The following is a 23,185-nucleotide window of genomic DNA, read 5'->3' as shown; positions in this document are numbered from 1 at the left end:
TTTAGTGATCTACCAAAAACATTAGGGAGGGAGGGAGGGAGGGAGGGAGGGAGGGAGGGAGGGAGGGAGGGAGGAGAGAGAGAGAGAGAGAGAGAGAGAGAGAGAGAGAGAGAGAGAGAGAGAGAGAGAGAGAGAGAGAGAGAGAGAGAGAGAGAGAGAGAGAGAGAGAGAGAGAGAGAGAGAGAGAGAGAGAGAGAGAGAGAGAGAGAGAGAGAGAGAGAGAGAGAGAGAGAGAGAGAGAGAGAGAGAGAGAGAGAGAGAGAGAGAGAGAGAGAGAGAGAGATGCCTCCAGGCCCTACTGTTAAACCAAGAATCAATGTTACTCCACTTAGAAGTAAATTGAAACACTTTTCTTTGGAGTCCCGCCATGTTAATTTTATCTGCAGGGTTGTGGAGAGGACACTTTAGTGATGATGAAAGACAGTTTCCCATTTTCTGAGTTTGGTCACACTGACACACCATTATCCCATTGGAGTTAATACTGCTGCTCCCCCAGTCTCACTCCTTCGCTTCCTTTATTTCCCTTCGTTTTATACCCACCTTCCTCCTCCCTCCTCAACCATCCTCCCTCTTTCTCTCCCCAACAAACAGACAAGGGGACATTAAGAAACATAACCTGGGTTTCAGCTTCTTTATTTTAATCTTAATTTAATCACTCTTTTGTTGTCTGACTTTTCCTGCATTGCAGGAAATGCAACCTTGTTTTGTATTTGAGTTTTAAAAAGGCTTCTAAAGTTTGCCTTTGCCATTTTGAAATGTCTGACTTGGTTTGCCCTAATGAAAAATGTATCAGCCTTTACAAAAATGTCCATTAATCCACATAAACTGGCTCAAATGAAGATCCTACTTCTGTATCTCATGCAATTTTATCATGCGTCTCTATCATGAGAAAGGGCTTTGCGTCTCTATCATGAGAAAGGGCTTTGCGTCTCTATCATGAGAAAGGGCTTTGCGTCTCTATCATGAGAAAGGGCTTTGCGTCTCTATCATGAGAAAGGGCTTTGCGTCTCTATCATGAGAAAGGGCTTTGCGTCTCTATCATGAGAAAGGGCTTTGAGTCTCTATCATGAGAAAGGGCTTTGAGTCTCTATCATGAGAAAGGGCTTTGAGTCTCTATCATGAGAAAGGGCTTTGAGTCTCTATCATGAGAAAGGGCTTTGCGTCTCTATCATGAGAAAGGGCTTTGCGTCTCTATCATGAGAAAGGGCTTTGCGTCTCTATCATGAGAAACGGCTTTGCGTCTCTATCATTAGAAAGGGCTTTGAGTCTCTATCATGAGAAAGGGCTTTGCGTCTCTATCATGAGAAAGGGCTTTGCGTCTCTATCATGAGAAAGGGCTTTGAGTCTCTATCATGAGAAAGGGCTTTGCGTCTCTATCATTAGAAAGGGCTTTGAGTCTCTATCATGAGAAAGGGCTTTGAGTCTCTATCATGAGAAAGGGCTTTGCGTCTCTATCATGAGAAAGGGCTTTGAGTCTCTATCATGAGAAAGGGCTTTGCGTCTCTATCATGAGAAAGGGCTTTGCGTCTCTATCATTAGAAAGGGCTTTGAGTCTCTATCATGAGAAAGGGCTTTGCGTCTCTATCACGATGCCATAGTGTCAGAGTCTGTATCCTTGTGCTGTAACTCCCATTGATTGTGAATTAGTTGAAGTCCAAACGCTTCAAGCTGCAAACAAATAATCCTACTCTGCATTCTTAATCTTGCTACGGGCGAGGCTGTTCCAACTGCAAATACTTTCACTGTGGACACACGCAAATGCACACACACACACGCAAACACACACACACACACACACACACACACACACACACACACACACACACACACACACACACACACACACACACACACACACACACACACACATACACACACACACACACACACACACACACACTAGTAGGTTAGAAGCTGAGCTATACTAAGAGCTGGTTGTTGATATAAAGAGCAGTGAAAGGGGAGAGTGTGCGACTCATCTTTGGTCTGGTGTTTCATGGCAGCATTGTCAAAATTATGTGTGACTGTGCGTTTGTGCGTCTTTTTTCAAGGTATATCTCTGTGTAGGAGTCGTCTGCTGTAATGATCTAATATCGTCTAATCCAGCTGCTTTATTAAGTTCTGGGTCCATACGTGTTAAGGGAATGGATCCAGAAATGCTGGAACGAGGAGCGGAACCAGAACGAGGAGCTCCACACTCTCTCTTTGCAAGTTACGGGCCGATTGCCCCTTCCCCTTCAGAAATTCGAAAGATGCTAACACTTTCGAAATCGTGATTTCTTCAAATAACCAGTGATGAAAACCAAACACCAGAACTACTGCTGCTTGTTATCCCAATCAGAATCTGTCCCAGCACTAACATACCCGATTCAGCACCCATACAAGCATACCTGAACACACAACCTGTGGCTCTCTATGAGCAGGAACGAGGAACAGCAACTGACAAACAGCTGCAGAGCTCAGGTAGTGCTCAGTGATAGAGCAGCAGAGATCAGTTTCAGCACCGCAGACAGCAGTTTTTCTACCTTGTGTCAAAGATTATAGATATACTGACAAGATATCTCTCCGCCCTAACAATGGGAGTCGTTGTCCACAAAGCGGCACGGCGGGATGCCTATGCTTTCTTTGGATTGGTAAATACATCTCATTATTGTGATTCATTATTATAATCCTTACAAAAACTCTTTGCTTGTTAGGCATAACAACGAAAAAATGCCACCTGCTGGAAGGAGACAGATTTTCTGCCGAGTTGAGCCTCTCTTCGTTACTGTTTGTGGCCATACGCTTTTTTTAGCTGTCTCTCTGGCGCAATCGGCTAGCGTGTTAGATTGTTAATCTGAAGGTGGATGGTTTGAACCTACCCAGAAAGAGAGAGTTTTTTTAGTCACGAACAATCCTCATAAAATATTCAGCGGGTTGTTATGTGCAGGGTTTTGTTCCATGGCAGCACCAACACACTTCATTCACTACACACGCCTGCATACATATACAATAGCGTTCTAGGAGTGTTGACCCACTAAAAGAAGCTGCAGCGCTCAGGCTCTGTATAAAATGAGAACCTAGCAGCGAATGATTTCAGCACCACGCACAGTAGTTTCTTCTATCGCGTCGCGTCTCGACTCAGTTGTCTCTGTGGCGCAATCGGCTAGCGCGTTAGACTGTTAATCTAAAGGTTGGTGGTTCGAGCCCACCCAGGGACGGAAAGTTTTTCTTATCACACGATTGATTTACAGACTTTGCGGAATGTAAAGAATGGAGTCATGCTTTCAGAACCATGTGACTGCGCGTCCACTGCATGAGGTAGATACTCATAAACACTTTCACTTTGGAGGAGGTGGAACCTGCCAGTGACCATTATACAGTAATGAATAAAAATAAACTATGTTAGAACATAGGAATGCAAAATTAATAACATAGCAATAACCTAATAGCAATAGCATTTTTGTTTATATATTTTTTCTGTGCTTCCGATTCACGGTGTTGTACATCGAAAGCAGCTTCCACATGTTTAACATAAAGGCTATCAAAAAGCATCTGGAAACCAAACAACTCAACTCATTAGAATGAAGTTATTTAACCGCTTGATAAAACAATCGCCAGGAGATCTAAAGGCGGGAAGACGCTATCATTGACAAATAGCGGAGAAGTAATACTATATGCTGGTGTAAGTGCTATTTCCCATGTGAGAATATAGTGGGACACATGTGTTACTGTCTATATGACTATATTTGCTGTAATATTTGTGTCATTGAAGCTCATCAACCTCAGCAAAACCCGCGTACTCCACAAAAAACAACCCTACAACCCTCCAGCCCATTTCAGCACTTCTTTTTTATGGGAGAAGGGGAGCGTGGGCGGGTTATTAGGGGTGAGCGCTGTGTGCACGGAGTGTAATTAAGAGCTATATTACATCTCTATCGATGAAGCTTTACAGATTGTGCGATAGAAATGTAAGGGTAATTTCCGATTGGGCTGGGCGGGATTTACCGTGAATGCAGTTTCCGCCAACGTGGAAACATTGCCTTTAGATTTCAACCACGCTGTAATGCTGAACTTCAGCACTACAGATTGAATAGTAGAACCCTAAATTAAGCTTTACTATTTTTACATATCATTAAACAATAGCCAGCTCCACAAGCTTTAATGGCTGCTGCTCTGTAATTCACAGCTGTGAATCTTGGTGATGTCCTGGAGGGTTCTGTGATAACTGATAATATTGTAATCCTCTATGGCTGATGGTGAGGTGCTGTATAGTGTGGATGTGTACTAGACCAGATAAAGGAAAACTGTGACGTTATATGCTGACCAGACTGCTCGCATGAGTACGTCAGCGTGCACATGTTGATTTTGTCCACCCACACCAGAGGCGATCAGCACATGCAGGTTGAAATATCAAAACAAATTCTGAACCAACTATATTAATTTGGGGACAGGTTGAAAAGCATTGAACATTTATGGCAATTTGGCTAGCTTGCTGTTGCCAGCTAATTTGTATTGGGATATAAACATTGGGTTGTTATTTTAGCAGAAATGCACAAGGTCCTCTACACCGACAATTAATCCACAGATAAAAGGGTAAACCGAGTTTGTTTCTAATAATTTCTCCTCCTTCATCTTCTTCTTCTTTGGACTTTATATGGAGGTTGGCAACCAACTTTAAGGTACATTACCACTACCAGCTGGACTGGAGTGTGGACCTCAGTTCATCTTTCAATCCCCCACGTGGGTCTATGTTCCTATACCAATGAGGAGACGGGAGAGGCGGGACTTGCAGCACGTCAAGCATCAGAAAAAGAACCAAGTTCTATTTTAGTGCCTGGCTACATAGATGCGCGCAATGATTGAATAACATGTATGTGTACATTTATTTTGCAACGATCACGCATATGACACGAGTGGTGTGGCATGTTAGGGTTGAGCCGGGGTGTGGACATGAAGCTAGGGTTAGATTTAGGGTTGCGGTTGGCATTACAGCTGTAGGGATCAGTGGAGGATCCTCAGGGGAGGAAGGGGAGGACCATTGTACTCAGTGAAATTCATAAACAATGTAAATAGGGAAAAATTAAAAAAGTTGTCATGTTTTGGGATAAAACTATACAAAATAGGGGGGGCAGGACTGAATTAGGGAAACCCTGCCCTAGATCTGCTAGATTCAGGCAAGAGTGTGCAAGGCAGTATTGAATGTGTCACTGTCTGTCACTACTCCAATTTGTCTCTCGACCTGTGTCTCTCGACTGCTATACATTTTAGATTGTAGGCTAGGTTGTAGCAACCTCATGTTGGTTATAGGGAAAATTTGAGTATCATGTAGTAGCTGTTGTGCGGTTTGTTACTAACGTGTCTTTTCTACCTGCCAACTTTATGGTATTTACTTTTTAATTACTGTTCTATATTTACATTTTTCCCTTGCTCAACTTTTTTCATTAAACTTTTTCACCCCGGATGCTTTATCTGCACTGGTTCTACACGACTTCCACCAGCCGAAGCTAAGTAGCAACATTAACATTATGCCTTTTAATTGCAGTCGCTGTACTCATAATATACAGGATAACCGTGAGGATAACCGTGCAGCAAGCCCAGCTTCAGATACAATCATTAGGCAAGGGTAATTTATGTGTAGGAAGGATGAAACAGCGTCTGTGCCACCAATAGTACAGATAGTAGTATAAATCCCCTGGCACAGTCCACGCTGGACAATTTTCTCATGGCTTCTGGAAGGAAATGCTGTAGGAATGCTCAATCGGTGTCGCTCATTCAGCCGACAGAAACTTTCAACCGGTTCTCCCCATTAAGCAATGAGTCGGAGTCAGAGGCCAAGTCTTCTCTGGTCTCTCCTTCACCTGTTACGGGGTCTGAGACACCGAAGCCTCCCACCATTAGCTCTGACAAATTGAACACCCTAGCCATTGGCGACTCCATTACCCGTAATTACCCATTTTGTTTATCTGTCAGCCCCAGCCTCGAACTCAGGTCCTGTGTGTAGCTAACCGACCCTCTGACCATTCATTGCCATTTACCCGTTGTTGTTGTCTTAGCTGTTTACCTGTTGTTGTCTTAGCTCTCCCAATCAACACCTGTGGTTGCTTTATGCCTCTCTCTAATGTCAATATGCCTTGTATACTGTTGTTTAGGGTAGCTCTCATTGTTTTATTTTACTGCGGAGCCCCTAGTCCTGCTCAACATTCCTCAGATAGCTCTTTTGCCGCACTACCCACACTTGCGGAGACCGCACCTAGCTTAACTGGCGCCTCCAGAGATGCAATCTCTCTCATCATCACTCAATGCCTAGGTTTACCTCCACTGTACTCGCACCCTACCATACCCGTGTTTTCACATTATACCCTGAATCTATCCTACCACGCCCAGAAATCTGCTCTTTTTATTCTCTGTTCCCAAACCACTAGACGACCAGTTCCTATAGCCTTTAGCCGTACCCTCACCCTACTCCTCCTCTGTTCCTCTGGTGATGTAGAGGTTAACCCAGGCCCTGTGTGTCCCCAGGCACTCTCATTCGTTGACCTCTGTAACTGTAAAAGCCTTTGGTTCATGTATGTTAACATCAGAAACCTCCTCCCTAAGTTTGCTTTATTCATCCCCCCTCTTCAAAGCGGGTGAGACTCTAGACCCAAACTGTTACAGACCTATATCTATCCTACCCTGCCTTTCTAAAGTCTTTGAAAGCCAAGTGAACAAACAGATCACCGACAATTTCAAATCCCACGTACCTTTTCCACTATGCAATTCGGTTTCCGAGCTGGTCATGGGTGCACCTCAGCCTCGCTCAAGGTCCTAAACAATATCATATCCGCCATCGATAAAAGACAGTACTGTGCAGCCGTCTTCATCGACCTGGCCAAGGCTTTCAACTCTGTCAATCACCGTATTCTTATCGGCAAACTCAATAGCCACGGTTTCTCTAATGACTGCCTCGCCTGGTTCACTAACTACTTCTCAGATAGAATTCAGTGTGTCAAATCAGAGGGCCTGTTGTCTGGACCTCTGGCAGTCTCTATGGGGGTGCCACAGGGTTCAATTCTCGGGCAGACTCTTTTCTCTGTATATATCAATGATGTTGCTCTTGCTGCGGGTGACTCTTTGATCCACCTCTACGCAGATGACACCATTCTGTATACATCTGGCCCTTCTTTGGACACTGTGTTAACAAACCTCCAGGTGAGCTTCAATGCCATACAACACTCCTTCTGTGGCCTCCAACTACTCTTAAATACAAGTAAAACTAAATGCATGCTCTTCAACCATCGCTGCCCGCACCCGCCCTCCCGACTAGCATCACTACTCTGGATGGTTCTGACTTAGAATATGTGGACAACTACAAATACCTATGTGTCTGGCTAGACTGTAAACTCTCCTTCCAGACTCATATTAAGCATCTCCAATCCAAAATTAAATCTAGAATTGGCCTCCTTCACTCATGCTACCAAACACCCTCGTAAATCTGACTATCCTACCGATCCTTGACTTCGGCAATGTCATTTATAAAATAGCCTCCAACACTCTACTCAGCAAACTGGATGCAGTCTATCACAGTGACATCCGTTTTGTCACCAAAGCCCCATATACTACCCACCACTGCAACCTGTATGCTCTCGTTGGCTGGTCCTTGCTACATATTTGTCGTCAAACCCACTGGCTCCAGGTCATCTAGGTAAAGCTAGGTAAAGCTCCACCTTATCTCAGCTCACTGGTCACCATAGCAACACCCACCCGTAGCACACGCTCCAGCAGGTATATTTCACTGGACACCCCCAAATCCAACACCTCTTTGGCTGCCTTTCTTTCCAGTTCTCTGCTGCCAATGACTGGAACGAATTGCAAAAATCACTGAAGTTAGAGACTTATATCTCCCTCACTAACTTTAAGAATAATCTGTCAGAGCAGTTTACCAATCGCTGCAGCTGTACACAGCCCAGCTTTAAATAGCCCATCCAACCAACTACCTACCTCATCCCCATATTTGTTTTGTTTTTATGTTCTTTTACACACCAGTTTTTCTAGTGGCACATCCTCATCTGCCCATCTATCACTCCAGTGTTAATAGCTAAATTGTAATTACTTCGCCTCTTTGGCCTATTTATTGCCTTACCTCCTTACTTCCTTTGCACCCACTGTATTAGGGCTGGGCGATAATTCAATATCAATAATTATCAAGGTAATTTCTTCCCTCAATAAGGATATAAAAACATTTAGATACATTTTTGAAAATGTCGATATAGAATAATTAGGTACAGCAGTCCATATCACCTCTGTGACCCAGCAGGAACGTGCGGAGAAGTGACAATATACACGTGGAGAGGTATACGCCCACGTAAAACCACTTAGCACCTCGAGTGATGGAGTTGCCACTATTAACCATGACAAATTAGTGATGTAGGCGAAAACAGTGGTAGTGATGTAGGTGAAAACAGTGGTAGTGATGTAGGTGAAAACAGTGGTAGTGATGTAGGTGAAAACAGTGGTAGTGATGTAGGTGAAAACAGTGGTAGTGATGTAGATGAAAACAGTGGTAGTGATGTAGGTGAAAACAGTGGTAGTGATGTAGGTGAAAACAGTGGTAGTGATGTAGGTGAAAACAGTGGTAGTGATGTAGGTGAAAACAGTGGTAGTGATAGCCATGGAGAAGGAGCAGCTTCCAACAAAGAAATGATTGATAAAAAGGGTTCAACTGTTTCAGTAATTTGGAAGTGGTTTGGCTTTTTGAAGTCCGACAAAAAGCAGAGCAATGTTCGGTGCAAATTGTGCCGTAGAAAGGTGACTACGAAGTCTGGTAATACGACAAACCTTTTTCAACATCTGAAGCAAAATCACTCTTTGGAACATGCATGAAGTTTGAGTTTGCGCCACGGTATTGATAAACGCCCCTCAAGCACCAGCCAATCTAGGGACGTTTGCCCGAAGCAGTCAACACTGACAGCGTTTATGCCCTACAAGCAAACATCGAAAAGACAAAGACATCACAAATTCTATTATGCATTGCATTGCTAAGGACATGCTACCAATTAGTACAGTCGAAAAGGAAGGTTTCAAGAGGCTTATCAATTTAATTGACCCCAGGTACTTGCTCCCTGGTCGCAAACATGAAACAGTTTTCCTTAAAGTATAATTTTATGTGTAGCTCATTTAATAAAAAAAAGTAACCTTTCTTTAACTAGGCAAGGCAGTTAAGAACAACTTCTTATTTACAATGATGGCCTATCGGGGCACAGTGGTTTAACTGCCTTGTTCAGGGGCAGAACGACATTAGAAAATAATTATCCAGTGACCATACAATGTTTACCAGGGGGCAGAGCTACCGACGTTAAGGCTAATCTGAAGATGGTGCTGGCTAGGGCTAAAACTGGTGAGTGTAGAGAGTATAGGGATATTGTTATCCATGTTGGCACCAAGGATGTTAGGATGAAACAGTCAGAGGTCACCAAGCGCAACATAGCTTCAGCGTGTAAATCAGCTAGAAAGATGTGCCGGCATCGAGTAATTGTCTCTGGCCCCCTCCCAGTTAGGTTTAGTGATGAGCTCACAGCATAGTCTCACAACTCAATCGCTGGTTGAAAACGGTTTTCTGCTCCTCACAAAATATAGAATTTGTAGATAATTGGCCCCCTTTCTGGGACTCACCCACAAACAGGACCAAGCCTGGCCTGCTGAGGAGTGACGGACTCCATCCTAGCTGGAGGGGTGCTCTCATCTTATCTATGTTGGGCTCTAACTCCTCTAGCTCCACAGTGAGATAGGTGCAGGCCAAGCAGCAGGCTGTTAGCCAGCCTGCCAGCTTAGTGGAGTCTGCCACTAGCATAGTCAGTGTAGTCAGCTCAGCTATCACCATTGAGACCATGTCTGTGCCTCGATCTAGGTTGGGCAAAACTAAACATGGCGGTGTTCGCCTTAGCAATCTCCCTGGAATAAAGAACTCCATTCCTGTCATTATTGAAAGAGATTGTGATATCTCACATCTCGTGACTCTGCACAACACTGCCAGGACCAAGGATCAAGGGAGACACTCAAGTTTTTTAATACTTTATCTCTTGACACATTGATGAAAATAATATTGGCCTCTAAAGCTTCAAGCTGGATACTGGAACCTATTCCAACTAAACTACTGAAAGATCTGCTTCCTGTGCTTGGCCCTCCTATGTTGAACATAATAAATGGCTCCCTATCCACTGGATGTGGACCAAATGCACTAAAAGTGGCAGCAATAAAGCCTCTCTTGAAAAAGCCAATCCTTGACCCAGAAAATATAAACTATCGACCTATATCGAATCCCATTCCTCTCAAATGTTTTGGAAAAAGCTGTTGCGCAGCAACTCACTGCCTTCCTGAAGACAAACAATGTATACGAAACACTTCAGTATGGTTTTAGACCCCATCATAGCACTGAGACTGCACTCGTGAAGGTGGTAAATGACCTTTTAATGGCGTCAGACCAAGAATCTGCATCTGTCCTCATGCTCCTAGACCTTAGTGTTTCTTTGTATACCATCAATCACCACATTCTTTTGCAGAGATTGGAAACCCAAATTGGTCTACATGGACAAGTTCTGGCCTGGTTTAGATCTTATCTGTCGGAAAGATATCAGTTTGTTTCTGTGGATGGTTTGTCCACTTGAACACCTAAAACGGTGTTCAAGGTTCCGTTTTAGGACACTATTGTTTTCACTATATATTTTACCTCTTGGTGATGTCATTTGGAAACATAATGTTAACTTTCACTGCTATGCGGAAGATATACAGATGTACATTTCGATGAAACATGGTGAAGCCCCAAAATTGCCCTCCCTGGAAGCCTGTGTTTCAGACATAAGTGGATGGCGTCAAATGTTTTACTTTTTAAACTCGGACAAAACAGAGATGCTAGTTCTAGGTCCCAAGAAACAAAGGGATCTTCAGTTGGATCTGACAATTAATCAGTAATGATGGGGTGGCGAGTCGGAAGCAGGTGCAGGTGAAACGTTTTAGTAATACAAAAAAACAAAGAACATGACACTAACATAAGGCAGTCCACTGATACATAAGCACAATACCAACTGGTGAGTGGACATGGGAGAGTTACATATGAAGGGGAGGAAATGATGAAGGTAATGGAGTCCAGGTGTGAATCATAATGATCAAAATCATTATGATTATGGAGCAGGAGCAGACGTGACATAATCGTGATGGTTGTCATCTCAAATAAAACTGTGAAAGACCTCAGTGTTACTCTGGACCCTGATCTCTCTTGATGAACATATCAAGAATATTTCAAGGACAGCTTTTTTTCATATTTGTAACATTGCAAAAATCTGAAACTTTCTGTCCAAAAATGAGGCAGAAAAATGTATCCATGCTTTTGTCACTTCTAGATTAGACTACTGCAATGCTCTACTTTCTGGCTACCTGGATAAAACCCTAAATAAAGCCCTAAAAAACCCTAAATTCAGTTAGTGCTAAACACGGCTCTCTACACTGGCTTCCTGTTAAGGCTAGGGCAGTTTTTAAGGTTTTACTGCTAACCTACAAAGCATCACATGGGCTTGCTCCTACCTATCTTTCCGATTTGGTCCTGCTGTACATACCTACACGTACGCTACGGTTACAAGACGCAGGGCTCCTTACTGTCCCAAGAATTTCTAAGCAAACAGTTAGAGGCAGGGCTTTCTCATATAGAGCTCCATTTTTATGGAATGGTCTGCCTATCCATGTGAGAGACACAGACTCGGTCTCAACCTTTAAGTCTTTATTGAAGACTCATCACTTCAGTAGGTGCTATGATTGAGTTTAGTCTGGCCCAGGGGTGTGAAGGTGAACAGAAAGGCACTGGATCGACGAACCGCCCTTGCTGTCTCTGCCTGGCCGGTTCCCCTCTTTCCACTGGGATTCTCTGCCTCTAACCCTGTTACGGGGGCTGAGTCACTGGCTTACTAGTGCTCTTCCATGCCGTCCCTAGGAGGGGTGCGTATCTTGAGTGGATTGAGTCACTGACGTGACCTTTCTGTGTAGGTTGGCTCCCCCCTCGGGTTCGTGCCATGGGGGAGATCTTTGTGGGCTATACTCAGCCTTGTCTCAGGGTAGTAAGTTGGTGGTTGAAGATATCCCTCTAGTGGTGTGGGGGCTGTGCTTTGGCAAAGTGGCTGGGGTTATATCCTGCCTGATTGGCCCTGTCCGGGAGTATCGTCGGACAGGGCCAAGGTATCTCCCAACCCCTCCTGTCTAAGCCTCCAGTATTTATGCTGTAATAATTTATGTGACGGGGGGCTAGGGTCAGTCTGTTATATCTGGAGTATTTCTCCTGTTTTATCCGGTGTCCTGTGTGAATTTAAATATGCTCCCTCTAATTCTCTCTCTCTCTCGTTCTCTCGGAGGACCTAAGCCCTTGGACCATGCCTCAGGACTACCTGGCCTGATGACTCCTTGCTGTCCCCAGTCCCCCTGGTCGTGCTGCTGCTCCAGTTTCAACGGTTCTGCCTGCGGCTATGGAACCCTGACCTGTTCACATGACGTGCTACCTCGTCCTGGATCTGTTGTTTTGGACTCTCTACCGCACCTGCTGTCTCTAACTCTTAATGATCGGCTATGAAAAGCCAACTAACATTTACTCCTGAGGTGCTGACCTGTTGCACCCTCTACAACCACTGTGATTATTATTATTATCTGACCCTGCTGGTCATCTATGAACGTTTGAACATCTTGGCCATGTCCTGTTATAATCTCCACCCGGCATAGCCAGAAGAGGACTGGCCACCCCTCAGAGCCTGGTTCCTCTCTAGGTTTCTTCCTAGGTTTCCGGCCTTTCTAGGGAGTTTTTCCTAGCCACCGTACTTCTACATCTGCATTGCTTGCTGTTTGGAGTTTTAGGCTGGGTTTCTGTACAGCACTTTGTGACATCGGCTGATGTAAAAAGGACTTTATAAACTCATTTGATTTGATTTGATATGATATGCTGTAATAGAAATAAGGCCGTGCACATTAAAAAAATATTTGTGCCCCCTAATCTTAAACGGCACTGACCGCCACTGGCAGGGATATTAGAATGCCATTTTAGGGTTAGGTATAGGGTTGTTGCTAGGGTTAGGGTTGAACCGGGATGTAGAAATGATGCTAGGGTTAGGGGTAAACCGGAATGTAGACATGATGCTAGGGTTAGGGGTAGGGGTAAACCAGGATGTTGACATGATGCTAGGGTTAGGGTTAAACCAGGATGTAGACATGATGCTCGGGTTAGGGGTAAACCAGGATGTTGACATGATGCTAGGGTTAGGGTTAAACCAGGATGTAGACCACCCGATGTTACAGGAAGGCCATAAGGATCATCAAGGACATCAACCACCCGAGCCACAGCCTGTTCACCCCGCTATCATCCAGAAGGCGAGGTCAGTACAGGTGCATCAAAGCTGGGACCGAGAGACTGAAAAACAGCTTCTATCTCAAGGCCATCAGACTGTTAAACAGCCACCACTAACATTGAGTGGCTGCTGCTAACACACTGACACTGACTCAACTCCAGCCACTTTAATAATGGGAATTGATGGGAAATGATGTAAATATATCACTAGCCACTTTAAACAATGCTACCTTATATAATGTTACTTACCCTACATTATTCATCTCATATGCATACATATCTACTGTACTCTATATTATCGACTGTATCCTTATGTAATACATGTATCACTAGCCACTTTAACTATGCCACTTTGTTTACATACTCATCTCATATGTATATACTGTACTCAATACCATCTACTGTATCTTGCCTATGCTGCTGTGTACCATCACTCATTCATATATCCTTATGTACATATTCTTTATCCCCTTACACTGTGTATAAGACAGTAGTTTTGGAATTGTTAGTTAGATTACTTGTTGGTTATTACTGCATTGTCGGAACTAGAAGCACAAGCATTTCGCTACACTCGCATTAACATCTGCTAACCATGTGTATGTGACAAATAAAATTTGATTTGATTTGATGCTAGGGTTAGGGGTAAACCAGGATGTAGACATGATGCTAGGGTTAGGGTTAAACCAGGATGTAGAAATGATGCCATGGTTAGGGTTAAACCAGGATGTAGATATGATGCTAGGGTTAGGGGTAAAACAGGATGTAGACATGATGCTAGGGTTAGGGTTGAACCAGGATGTAGACATGATGTTAGGGTTAGGGGTAAACCAGGATGTAGACATGATGTTAGGGTTGAACCAGGATGTAGACATGATGTTAGGGTTGAACCTGGATGTACACATGATGCTAGGGTTAGGGAGAAAACCAGGATGTAGACATGATGCTACGGTTAGGGTTAAACCAGGATGTAGACATGATGCTAGGGTTAGGGGTAAACCAGGATGTAGACATGATGCTAGGGTTAGGGTTGAACCAGGATGTAGACATGATGCTAGGGTTAGGGGTAAACCAGGATGTAGACATGATGCTAGGGTTAGGGTTAGGGTTGAACCAGGATGTAGACATGATATTAGGGTTAGGGTTAAACCAGGATGTATTCATGATGCTAGGGTTAGGGTTGAACCAGGATGTAGACATGATGCTAGGGTTAGGGGTAAACCAGGATGTAGACATGATGCTAGGATTAGTGTTGAACCAGGATGTAGAAATGATGCTAGGGCTAGGGGTAAACCAGGATTTAGACATGATGCTAGGATTAGGTTTGAATTAGGATGTAGACATGATGCTAGGGTTAGGGTTGAACCAGGATGTAGACATGATGCTAGGGTTAGGGTGTAACCAGGATGTAGACATGATGCTAGGTTAAGGGTTAAACCAGGATGTAGACATGATGCTAGGGTTAGGGTTGAACCGGGATGTAGACATGATGCTAGGGTTAGGGGTACACCAGGATGTAGACATGATGCTCGGGGGTTAGGTTTGAACCGGGATGTAGACATGATGCTAGGATTAGGGGTAAACCAGGATGTAGACATGATGTTAGGGTTAGGGTTGAACCAGGATGTAGACATGATGCTAGGGTTAGGGGTAAACCAGGATGTAGACATGATGTTAGGGTTGAACCTGGATGTAGACATGATTCTAGGGTTAGGGGTAAACCAGGATGTAGACATGATGCTACGGTTAGGGTTAAACCAGGATGTAGACATGATGCTATGGTTAGGGTTAAACCAGGATGTAGACATGATGCTAGGGTTAGGGGTAAACCAGGATGTAGACATGATGCTAGGGTTAGGGTTGAACCAGGATGTAGACATGATGTTAGGGTTAGGGGTAAACCAGGATGTAGACATGATGCTAGGGTTAGGGTTGAACCAGGATGTAGACATGATGCTAGGGTAAGGGTTAGGGGTAAACCAGGATGTAGACATGATGCTAGGGTTAGGGTTAGGGTTAAACTAGGATGTAGACATGATGCTAGGGTTAGGGTTAGGGTTGAACCAGGATGTAGACATGATGCTAGGGTTAGGGTTAAACCAGGATGTATTAATGATGCTAGGGTTAGGGTTAAACCAGGATGTAGACATGATGCTAGGGTTAGGGTTGAACAAGGATGTAGACATGATGCTAGGGTTAGGGTTGAACCAGCATGTAGACATGATGCTAGGGTAAGGGTTAGGGTAAATCGGGATGTAGACATGACGCTAGGGTTAGGGTTAAACCAGGATGTAGACATGATGCTAGGGTTAGGGTTAAACCAGGATGTAGTCATGATGCTAGGGTTAGGGTTAAACCAGGATGTAGTCATGATGCTAGGGTTAGGGTGAACCGGGATGTAGAAATGATGCTAGGGTTAGGGGTAAACCAGGATGTAGACATGATGCTAGGATTAGTGTTGAACCAGGATGTAGAAATGATGCTAGGGCTAGGGGTAAACCAGGATTTAGACATGATGCTAGGATTAGGTTTGAATTAGGATGTAGACATGATGCTAGGGTTAGGGTTGAACCAGGATGTAGACATGATGCTAGGGTTAGGGTTAAACCAGAATGTAGACATGATGCTAGGGTTAGGGTTAAACCAGGATGTAGACATGATGCTAGGGTTAGGGTTAAACCAGGATGTAGACATAATGCTAGGGTTATGGGTAAATCAGGATGTAGACATGTTGCTAGGGTTAGGGTTGAACCAGGATGTAGACATGATGCTAGGGTAAGGGTTAGGGTTAAACTAGGATGTAGACATGATGCTAGGGTTAGGGTTAGGGTTGAACCAGGATGTAGACATGACGCTAGGGTTAGGGTTAAACCAGGATGTATTAATGATGCTAGGGTTAGGGTTAAACCAGGATGTAGACATGATGCTAGGGTTAGGGTTAAACCAGGATGTAGACATAATGCTAGGGTTATGGGTAAATCAGGATGTAGACATGTTGCTAGGGTTAGGGTTGAACCAGGATGTAGACATGATGCTAGGGTAAGGGTTAGGGTTAAACTAGGATGTAGACATGATGCTAGGGTTAGGGTTAGGGTTGAACCAGGATGTAGACATGACGCTAGGGTTAGGGTTAAACCAGGATGTATTAATGATGCTAGGGTTAGGGTTAAACCAGGATGTAGACATGATGCTAGGGTTAGGGTTGAACAAGGATGTAGACATGATGCTAGGGTTAGGGTTGAACCAGCATGTAGACATGATGCTAGGGTAAGGGTTAGGGTAAATCGGGATGTAGACATGACGTTAGGGTTAGGGTTAAACCAGGATGTAGACATGATGCTAGGGTTAGGGTTAAACCAGGATGTAGTCATGATGCTAGGGTTAGGGTTAAACCAGGATGTAGTCATGATGCTAGGGTTAGGGTTGAACCGGGATGTAGACATGATGCTAGGGTTAGGTGTACACCAGGATGTAAACATGATGCTATGGTTAGGTTTTAGCCGGGATGTAGACATGATGCCAGGGTTAGGGTTGAACCAGGATGTAGACATGAGTCTACGGTTAGGGGTAAACCAGGATGTAGACATGATGCTACGGTTAGGGTTAAACCAGGATGTAGACATGATGCTAGGGTTAGGGTTAAACCAGGATGTAGACATGATGCTAGGGTTAGGTTAAACCAGAATGTAGACATGATGCTAGGGTTAGGGTTAAACCAGGATGTAGACATGATGCTAGGGTTATGGGTAAACCAGGATGTAGACATGATGCTAGGGTTAGGGTTAGGGTTAAACTAGGATGTAGACATGATGCTAGGGTTAGGGTTAGGGTTGAACCAGGATGTAGACATGATGCTAGGGTTAGGGTTAAACCAGGATGTATTAATGATGCTAGGGTTAGGGTTAAACCAGGATGTATTCATGATGCTAGGGTTAGGGTTAAACCAGGATGTAGTCATGATGCTAGGGTTAGGGTTGAACCGGGATGTAGACATGATGCTAGGGTTAGGTGTACACCAGGATGTAAACATGATGCTATGGTTAGGTTTTAGCCGGGATGTAGACATGATGCCAGGGTTAGGGTTGAACCAGGATGTAGACATGAGTCTACGGTTAGGGTTAAACCAGGATGTGGACATGATGCTAGGTTTAGGGTTAAACCAGGATGTAGACATGATGCTAGGGTTAGGGGTAAACCAGGATGTAGACATGATGCTACGGTTAGGGGTAAACCAGGATGTAGACATGATGCTAGGGTTAGGGTTGAACCAGGATGTAGACATGATGTTAGGGTTGAACCTGGATGTAGACATGATGCTAGGGTTCGGGGGAAAACCAGGATTTAGACATGATGCTAGGGTTAGGGTTAAACCAGCATGTAGACATGATGCTATGGTTAGGGTTAAACCAGAATGTAGACATGATGCTAGGGTTAGGGTTAAACCAGGATGTTGACATGATGCTAGGGTTAGGGTTAAACCAGGATGTAGACATGTTGCTAGGGTTAGGGTTGAACCAGGATGTAGACATGATGCTAGCGTAAGGGTTAGGGGTAAACCAGGATGTAGACATGATGCTAGGGTTAGGGTTAAACCAGGATGTAGACATGATGCTAGGGTTAGGGTTAGGGTTAAACCAGGATGTAGACATGATGCTAGGGTTAGGGTTAGGGTTGAACCCGGATGTAGACATGATGCTAGGGTTAGGGTTAAACCAGGATGTAGTCATGATGCTAGGGTTAGGGTTAAACCAGGATGTAGTCATGATGCTAGGGTTAGGGATGAACCGGGATGTAGACATGATGCTAGGGTTAGGGGTAAACCAGGATGTAGACATGATGCTAGGGTTAGGGGTAAACCAGGATGTAGACATGATGCTAGGGATAGGGTTAGGGTTGAACCAGGATGTAGACATGATATTAGGGTTAGGGTTAAACCAGGATGTATTCATGATGCTAGGGTAAGGGTTGAACCAGGATGTAGACATGATGCTAGGGTTAGGGGTAAACCAGGATGTAGACATGATGCTAGGATTAGGGTTGAACCAGGATGTAGAAATGATGCTAGGGCTAGGGGTAAACCAGGATTTAGACATGATGCTAGGATTAGGTTTGAACTAGGATGTAGACATGATGCTAGGGTTAGGGTGTAACCAGGATGTAGACATGATGCTAGGGTTAGGGTTAAACCAGGATGTAGTCATGATGCTAGGGTTAGGGATGAACCGGGATGTAGTCATGATGCTAGGGTTAGGGTTGAACCAGGATGTAGACATGATGCTAGGGTTAGGGGTAAACCAGGATGTAGACATGATGCTAGGATTAGTGTTGAACCAGGATGTAGAAATGATGCTAGGGTTAGGGGTAAACCAGGATTTAGACATGATGCTAGGATTAGGTTTGAACTGGATGTAGACATGATGCTAGGGTTAGGGTTGAACCAGGATGTAGACATGATGCTAGGGTTAGGGTGTAACCAGAATGTAGACATGATGCTATGGTTAGGGTTAAACCAGGATGTAGACATGATGCTAGGGTTAGGGTTGAACCAGGATGTAGACATGATGTTAGGGTTGAACCTGGATGTAGACATGATGCTAGGGTTAGGGTAAACCAGGATGTAGACATGATGCTAGGGTTAGGGTTAAACCAGGATGTAGACATGATGCTACGGTTAGGGTTAAACCAGAATGTAGACATGATGCTAGGGTTAGGGTTAAACCAGGATGTAGACATGATGCTAGGGTTAGGGTTAAACCAGGATGTAGACATGATGCTAGGGTTATGGGTAAACCAGGATGTAGACATGTTGCTAGGGTTAGGGTTGAACCAGGATGTAGACATGATGCTAGGGTAAGGGTTAGGGGTAAACCAGGATGTAGACATGATGCTAGGGTTAGGGTTAGGGTTAAACCAGGATGTAGACATGATGCTAGGGTTAGGGTTAGGGTTGAACCCGGATGTAGACATGATGCTAGGGTTAGGGTTAAACCAGGATGTAGTCATGATGCTAGGGTTAGGGTTAAACCAGGATGTAGACATGATGCTAGGGTTAGGGTTGAACAAGGATGTAGACATGATGCTAGGGTTAGGGTTGAACCAGGATGTAGACATGATGCTAGGGTAGGGTTAAACCAGGATGTAGACATGATGCTAGGGTTAGGGTTAAACCAGGATGTAGACATGATGCTAGGGTTAGGGTTAAACCAGGATGTAGTCATGATGCTAGGGTTAGGGTTAAACCAGGATGTAGTCATGATGCTAGGGTTAGGGTTGAACCGGGATGTAGAAATGATGCTAGGGTTAGGGGTAAACCAGGATGTAGACATGATGCTAGGATTAGTGTTGAACCAGGATGTAGAAATGATGCTAGGGCTAGGGGTAAACCAGGATTTAGACATGATGCTAGGATTAGGTTTGAACCAGGATGTAGACATGATGCTAGGGTTAGGGTTGAACCAGGATGTAGACATGATGCTAGGGTTAGGGTTAAACCAGAATGTAGACATGATGCTAGGGTTAGGGTTAAACCAGGATGTAGACATGATGCTAGGGTTAGGGTTAAACCAGGATGTAGACATAATGCTAGGGTTATGGGTAAATCAGGATGTAGACATGTTGCTAGGGTTAGGGTTGAACCAGGATGTAGACATGATGCTAGGGTAAGGGTTAGGGTTAAACTAGGATGTAGACATGATGCTAGGGTTAGGGTTAGGGTTGAACCAGGATGTAGACATGACGCTAGGGTTAGGGTTAAACCAGGATGTATTAATGATGCTAGGGTTAGGGTTAAACCAGGATGTAGACATGATGCTAGGGTTAGGGTTAAACCAGGATGTAGACATAATGCTAGGGTTATGGGTAAACCAGGATGTAGACATGATGCTAGGGTTAGGGTTGAACCAGGATGTAGACATGATGCTAGGGTAAGGGTTAGGGTTAAACCAGGATGTAGACATGATGCTAGGGTTAGGGTTAGGGTTGAACCAGGATGTAGACATGATGCTAGGGTTAGGGTTAAACCAGGATGTATTAATGATGCTAGGGTTAGGGTTAAACCAGGATGTAGACATGATGCTAGGGTTAGGGTTGAACAAGGATGTAGACATGATGCTAGGGTTAGGGTTGAACCAGGATGTAGACATGATGCTAGGGTTAAGGGTTAGGGGTAACCATGACGCTAGGGTTAGGGTTAAACCAGGATGTAGACATGATGCTAGGGTTAGGGTTAAACCAGGATGTAGTCATGATGCTAGGGTTAGGGTTAAACCAGGATGTAGTCATGATGCTAGGGTTAGGGTTGAACCGGGATGTAGACATGATGCTAGGGTTAGGTGTACACCAGGATGTAAACATGATGCTAGGGTTAGGTTTTAACCAGGATGTAGACATGATGCCAGGGTTAGGGTAAACCAGGATGTAGACATGAGTCTAGGGTTAGATGCTACGGTTAGGGTTAAACCAGGATGTAGACATGATGCTAGGGTTAGGGTTAAACCAGGATGTAGACATGATGCTAGGGTTAGGGTTAAACCAGAATGTAGACATGATGCTAGGGTTAGGGTTAAACCAGGATGTAGACATGATGCTAGGGTTATGGGTAAACCAGGATGTAGACATGATGCTAGGGTTAGGGTTAGGGTTAAACCAGGATGTAGACATGATGCTAGGGTTAGGGTTAGGGTTGAACCAGGATGTAGACATGATGCTAGGGTTAGGGTTAAACCAGGATGTATTAATGATGCTAGGGTTAGGGTTAAACCAGGATGTATTAATGATGCTAGGGTTAGGGTTAAACCAGGATGTAGACATGATGCTAGGGTTAGGGATGAACCAGGATGTAGACATGATGCTAGGGTTAGGTGTACACCAGGATGTAAACATGATGCTATGGTTAGGGTTTTAAACCCGGGATGTAGACATGATGCCAGGGTTAGGGTTGAACCAGGATGTCGACATGAGTCTACGGTTAGGGTTAAACCAGGATGTAGACATGATGCTAGGTTAGGGTTAAACCAGGATGTAGACATGATGCTAAGGTTAGGGGTAAACCAGGATGTAGACATGATGCTACGGTTAGGGTTAAACCAGGATGTAGACATGATGCTAGGGTTAGGGTTAAACCAGGATGTAGACATGATGCTAGGGTTAGGGTTAAACCAGGATGTAGACATGATGCTAGGGTTAGGGAAAACAGGATGTAGACATGATGCTAGGGTTAGGGTTAAACCAGGATGTACAGGGTTAAACCAGAATGTAGACATGATGCTAGGGTTAGGGTTAAACCAGGATGTAGACATGATGCTAGGGTTAGGGGTAAACCAGGATGTAGACATGATGCTAGGGTTAGGGGTAAACCAGGATGTAGACATGTTGCTAGGGTTAGGGTTGAACCAGGATGTAGACATGATGCTAGGGTAAGGGTTAGGGGTAAACCAGGATGTAGACATGATGCTAGGGTTAGGGTTAGGGTTAAACCAGGATGTAGACATGATGCTAGGGTTAGGGTTAGGGTTGAACCCGGATGTAGACATGATGCTAGGGTTAGGGTTAAACCAGGATGTAGTCATGATGCTAGGGTTAGGGTTAAACCAGGATGTAGTCATGATGCTAGGGTTAGGGATGAACCGGGATGTAGACATGATGCTAGGGTTAGGGAGAAAACCAGGATGTAGACATGATGCTACGGTTAGGGTTAAACCAGGATGTAGACATGATGCTAGGGTTAGGGTTAGGGTTGAACCAGGATGTAGACATGATATTAGGGTTAGGGTTAAACCAGGATGTAGACATGATGCTAGGGATAGGGTTAGGGTTGAACCAGGATGTAGACATGATATTAGGGTTAGGGTTAAACCAGGATGTATTCATGATGCTAGGGTAAGGGTTGAACCAGGATGTAGAAATGATGCTAGGGCTAGGGGTAAACCAGGATTTAGACATGATGCTAGGATTAGGTTTGAACTAGGATGTAGACATGATGCTAGGGTTAGGGTGTAACCAGGATGTAGACATGATGCTAGGTTAAGGGTTAGGGTTGAACCAAGATGTAGACATGATGCTAGGGTTAGGGGTAAACCAGGATGTAGTCATGATGCTAGGGTTAGGGTTGAACCAGGATGTAGACATGATGCTAGGGTTAGGGGTAAACCAGGATGTAGACATGATGCTAGGGTTATTAGTGTTGAACCAGGATGTAGAAATGATGCTAGGGCTAGGGGTAAACCAGGATTTAGACATGATGCTAGGATTAGGTTTGAACTAGGATGTAGACATGATGCTAGGGTTAGGGTTGAACCAGGATGTAGACATGATGCTAGGGTTAGGTGTAACCAGAATGTAGACATGATGCTATGGTTAGGGTTAAACCAGGATGTAGACATGATGCTAGGGTTAGGGTTAAACCAGGATGTAGACATGATGCTAGGGTTAGGGGTAAACCAGGATGTAGACATGATGCTAGGGTTAGGGTTAGGGTTAAACCAGGATGTAGACATGATGCTAGGGTTAGGGTTAGGGTTGAACCAGGATGTAGACATGATGCTAGGGTTAGGGTTAAACCAGGATGTAGACATGATGCTAGGGTTAGGGGTAAACCAGGATGTAGACATGATGCTAGGGTTAGGGTTGAACCAGGATGTAGACATGATGCTAGGGTTAGAACCAGGATGTAGACATGATGCTAGGGTTAGGGTTAAACCAGGATGTAGACATGATGCTAGGGTTATGGGTAAACCAGGATGTAGACATGATGCTAGGGTTAGGGTTAAACCAGGATGTAGACATGATGCTAGGGTTAGGGTTAGGGGTAAACCAGGATGTAGACATGATGCTATGGTTAGGGTTAAACCAGGA

The 23,185-nt window shown here is 44.3% G+C and overlaps 1 non-coding gene across 1 annotated transcript; it reads left to right on the top strand.

Moving 5' to 3' along the window:
- The first annotated feature begins 3,126 nt into the window (after positions 1-3,126).
- trnan-guu lies at positions 3,127-3,200 on the top strand. The gene has a single exon. It is a non-coding gene; the product is annotated as a tRNA-Asn (tRNA).
- Positions 3,201-23,185: the final 19,985 nt, after the last annotated feature.

This window comes from Oncorhynchus tshawytscha, linkage group LG26, assembly GCF_018296145.1.
Source record: "Oncorhynchus tshawytscha isolate Ot180627B linkage group LG26, Otsh_v2.0, whole genome shotgun sequence".
Classification (NCBI taxonomy): domain Eukaryota; kingdom Metazoa; phylum Chordata; class Actinopteri; order Salmoniformes; family Salmonidae; genus Oncorhynchus; species Oncorhynchus tshawytscha.
This window is presented reverse-complemented; position numbering and strand designations above follow the sequence as displayed.